Genomic DNA, 4,728 nt, shown 5'->3' with positions numbered 1-4,728 from the left:
TATATCTACGTGATAGGAATGTCTTGTGACGGCACGTCACATAAATATTGACATTTTTAGCGGTTGTAAATCGCAGTTTACGTATTTTATGAATATATTGTAAAAGATATAGGTAATGTTCTTGAAACAACTGATATGCAGCGATAGCATCTTTATTTAATGTCTATGAAGATAAAAAGGATCAAAAGGGACGCGATTGTACGGCCGAGGAGGAAGGACGTATTTTGTGGGACACATACTGTTTTGTTTCGCTATACGGAAGGTAGCCATTGAGCTGCTACACATATTTTATGTAAGTTATTTGTATTTATCGCTAAAATAAACTTATTATTATTACAAAATGAATTTCTTTGTAATAGTTGTCACCTCAAATGCTCGCAGTGGCTAATTATTTTTAACAAGCATTTTTTCAGTAATTTGCGCTGCGAGAAGCTCATCTTCCGATGCAGCCTCTGGTCGGCCATTACGCGCCGAAGTATTAATTTATATTTCAGTGTTAACAGTAACTGTAAATGCGAGAGATTTCGTTATAAGAACCCTTTTAAATTACAACAGATAATTAATTTACGTTAAAGTTCATGTTTTTAAACTACACAGATTCCATGAGTTCAGTAAGTTTTATCTTGGCCGCTCCACGGCAACAATCTAAATTCTCTCAAGCCTTGCTTTGCAATCAGTAAACAGAAATTAACAAAATTACATTCAATTCAGTTAACGGCAACTATATTTTAGTCATCACGTTCAAAATCTAAAGTTGGTACATGAATAACTGAGGCCCTTCAAGAACCCGTTTCATATTTACTTATGCACGTAAGTAAAAGTGATAAGAAAAGACAATATCCCTGAGAGAAAGAAGCATGCTGATAAATTAAAAATAAAAATATATAAGTAATTTTTTGTATGTGACGTAAAAAATGCTCAACGGACGTCACACCATATTTCATAGTGTCTTACACTTTGCCATTTCTGGTGCATTATCCGTTCTTCGGCTAAGCGAGTGACTGTTGCCCATATTCTACAGTGTTTTCCCATTTCTTGCCATGCGGACAGCCTTTGTACCTGGGCAACCCAGCAAGGGTCTCTCCGGCTGAACCAGCTGCGCCGCGTTCTCGATCCTGGGTCCGCCAGCTAGCTCTCACCCAGACAAGGAAAACCGTCTCTTACCGATTTTGGGCAGCCGAATAACTCGCCTACATGAGTATAACGCTTCAGTGCCCCGTTTAGACTTAATTACTTCGTGAATACTCCCAGAAATGTATAAGTAGAAAAAAGGCCAAACGACATTCACTAGAGCAAATATAAGTGAATAGAGCTCACTCACTTTTTAAGTTATCAACTAAAGAACATTACCCTATGTTACTGCGTCATTAAAGTCATCGACACTGCATGTGAAGTATCTCTAGCTGTTCAATTATACTTATACATCAGCAGCAGCCTTCATGTTGCTGATGCACCTAACACGGTAACAGGTATAGCAGAAGATAGACATAATGATCGAAATCACCATGGCAATGAAATAAAGCTTTTGAAACGTGTTTGAGGTTGCTCCGCATCAACAACCCTTATTCCAGGAACAACCATAGAGTTCAACAACATACAACATGGATAAAATAACAGTTCTGGAATTACTTTTTATAATTTACTTATCGTGACATGATTAGGGCCATCATGTCCTCTCGTAAATCTAAAAAGAAGTTAAACAAATTTTGCCTTACATTCATTATGACGTATATCTTGTAACAGGTCTGACATCTACTACAGAATACGCTGTTTAATCTACTACAGAATACACTCTTTCCTACCAAACCTCTATTAGAGTTACTACCCAATCAGGTGTCAGAGTAGCACAGGCAATAACCCATTATACAGTGATCTCCTTCCACAGCAAACTTTCTCCAGCTTTCCAATGACATCCCAGATATGTGATATTGGCAGCCAACAGATAACCGAAAAAGAAAGCATATGGGGAAAGACATTCATCAGTATCCAGCAGTTACCTAGCTTGAGGATGAAAGCAGCAAGTCAGTCGGAAAGTCAAGAACTTTGTTGCTTTAGCGTTCTGCAATGACGTGGCTTACAATACCCAAAATTGTTTTATCAAAATGACACTGGCCGTAGAAGCCTACAAACTTAGAAATAACTATTACATAAATAGTGAAAAGAATAGCAGAACCAGTTGAAAGGAAACACTGTTTATATTGGTTCATGAAAAGAAGAACTACGTCAAATTTTAGCCTAGTAGATTTAAACCATGAGTCCTGATGGCAATGAACATGAAAAAATTAGGTCGGAAAGAGAAGTAATGAGGAACATGATACAAAATCAAGTACAGAAAGAAAAGTAACTGCGAGAAGAGCATTTCTTTGCAGTCTGACAGAGGAAAACTGTCCATATAATTTTTTGAGGAATAAGTTATGAGATTGACGGAATGCTCCAGCTTTTTTTTTTTTTTTAAGTTCAATATGGGTCCGAATCTTGCGTAGTACGCAGTGTAGGTTGCTCCAGAGCTGCAGAGCAAAATACAGAGAAGGAGTTTGGATTTTGTTCGTTCGTTTTAAGGACAAGCATAACCTTGACACTTTTCTGAGTGTCCGGCCGGTGTGGCCGTGCGGTTCTAGGCGCTTCAGTCTGGAACCGCGTGACCGCTACGGTCGCAGGTTCGAATCCTGCCTCGGGCATGGATGTGTGTGATGTCCTTAGGTTAGTTAGGTTTAAGTAGTTCTAAGTTCTATGGGACTGATGACCACAGAAGTTAAGTCCCATAGTGCTCAGAGCCATTTGAACCATTTTTCTGAGTGGTACTACAGTGCTTAACTAGCGCCTGTTGGCTGAATACGAAATCTGAGGGGTGTTGAAAGTGATGCCTGCCATGCCGGCGCCTAGGAATCAGTAGATGGCTGGCTCTGTACAGAGACATCAATATTAAGTGCTCAACAAGGGTGTGCGTGTGGCACCGAATGTGTTACGGAACTGGGGAGTGTTTGAGGAAACCATTGTCGTTCTGAAACTTCCTGGCAGATTGAAACTGTGTACCGGACCGACACTCGAACTCTGGACGTTTGCCTTTCACGGGCAAGTGCTGTACCACCTGAGTTACCTAAGCACGACTCACGCCTCGTCCTCACAGCTTATTACGGAGACGTGGCTTAGCCACAGCCTGGGGGGTGTTCCCAGAATGAGATTTTCACTCTGCAGCGGAGTGTCGTTTTATTCACGCACATGACAATATAGCGACCCTCACTGATCACGCCACTGGTTGGTGGAAATATACCTCCCCTCGAACAGGCCATGAACGCCGAATGGTACCGACCGGCCACCGTGTCATCCTCAGCCCGCAGATGTCACCGGATGCGGATACAGAGGGGCATGTGGTCAGCACACCGCTCTCCCGGCGGTATGTCAGTTTCCGAGACCGGAGCCGCTGCTTCTCAGTCAAGTAGCTCCTCAGTTTTCCCCTCAACGGCTGAGTGTACGCCGCTTGCCAACAGCGCTGGGCAGATCGGATGGTCACCCATCCAAGTGCTAGCCCAGCCGGACAGTGCTTAACTTCGGTGAACTGACGGGAACCGGTGTTGCCACTGCGGCAAGGCCGCTGGCGGCGGAAATTTGAGCACCGATATAGCATAAACACCCTTTCCTGATTGAGGTCACGTAAGAATTTCATCGAATTGTTCTGAACGGTTTCTAGGGTTCCACTCCGCGCACCAGAACAAAAATTACAATTGTGCCGCACTCCACGGGCATGCAATCACGTTCACTGGGCTTGGAAACCCACCATGTCCTCAGAGGAGAGGGTTGTCATCAGCGTCAAAGGTTGTCAAGAACGTCATCCTGTTGCTCGCCGTGCTGTGAACTGTCATTTTCGACTGCGAAATGTTTGGGAATCACCGCCCCCATAAAAGGGGTGGATTATTTACTCCCTTTGTGCCACCCCGGAGGCCATTTAGTATCAAATCTTTGGGATGGTGTGTCTGAAATGTTTTCCTTTGCCGCCCATAAGAAAACCGCGTGATTTCAGCGCTGGGTGTCGCGTTTCTGATCTCCGTCGCACAGTCGTCAAGAGAAGGGGTGTAATGTATAAGAGGGTGAGAGGAGCCTTCCACTGTGTGACACGTCTACGGTGGAGTTCGGCAGAATTATGGTGAAATTTGTTGCCAGCATCACATCATCAACACACCTTTCACGTCATATGAACTTCTGAGTTATTTCGTTTTCTCCGCAAGTTGGCACCTTGCTGTTTGAAGTCGCTTTTTAACTATTGCAGAGGAAGTTTGTAAGCACATTGAACTACATTTCAAATTTCTGCGCCGCAATGGAAGACCATTACGGGGTTCCGAAAACGTGACCCTTTAATTGCGTTGCGCCATATACGATAGGCGACGCTTTGATTTGCGATTAAGATGAAATTATCTCTGACGCGGATTGGAATACAGTCGATGGTAATAGAAGGTGTTTGTTTGTGTGATTCAAAACTAATTAATTTCAGTTAGAGTTCTAAAATTACTTGGAAGTTCCCCTCATTTAGGTTAAGTCTCAGTATTTGTGGCTATCTGGCACTGAAGACAAGTAGTCATCTACCTGCCACTTTAGCGAAGCTGGAGGTCGTCAGCATGGAAAGGATATTGGTAGGACAACAAAACAGACGGCGGTCATTACGAACAAGGATAACAACAGGGATATCAAAACTGACCCTTCTGATACTTCTGAATGAACATGCCCGCAGGACGA

At 43.1% G+C, this 4,728-nt stretch overlaps 1 pseudogene; it reads right to left on the bottom strand.

Annotated features, from left to right (window-relative positions):
- Positions 1–3,479: 3,479 nt before the first annotated feature.
- On the bottom strand, positions 3,480–3,597 carry LOC124797108 (annotated as a pseudogene).
- Positions 3,598–4,728: the final 1,131 nt, after the last annotated feature.

The sequence above is a fragment of the Schistocerca piceifrons genome, chromosome 4 (assembly GCF_021461385.2).
Source record: "Schistocerca piceifrons isolate TAMUIC-IGC-003096 chromosome 4, iqSchPice1.1, whole genome shotgun sequence".
NCBI lineage: Eukaryota > Metazoa > Arthropoda > Insecta > Orthoptera > Acrididae > Schistocerca > Schistocerca piceifrons.
This window is presented reverse-complemented; position numbering and strand designations above follow the sequence as displayed.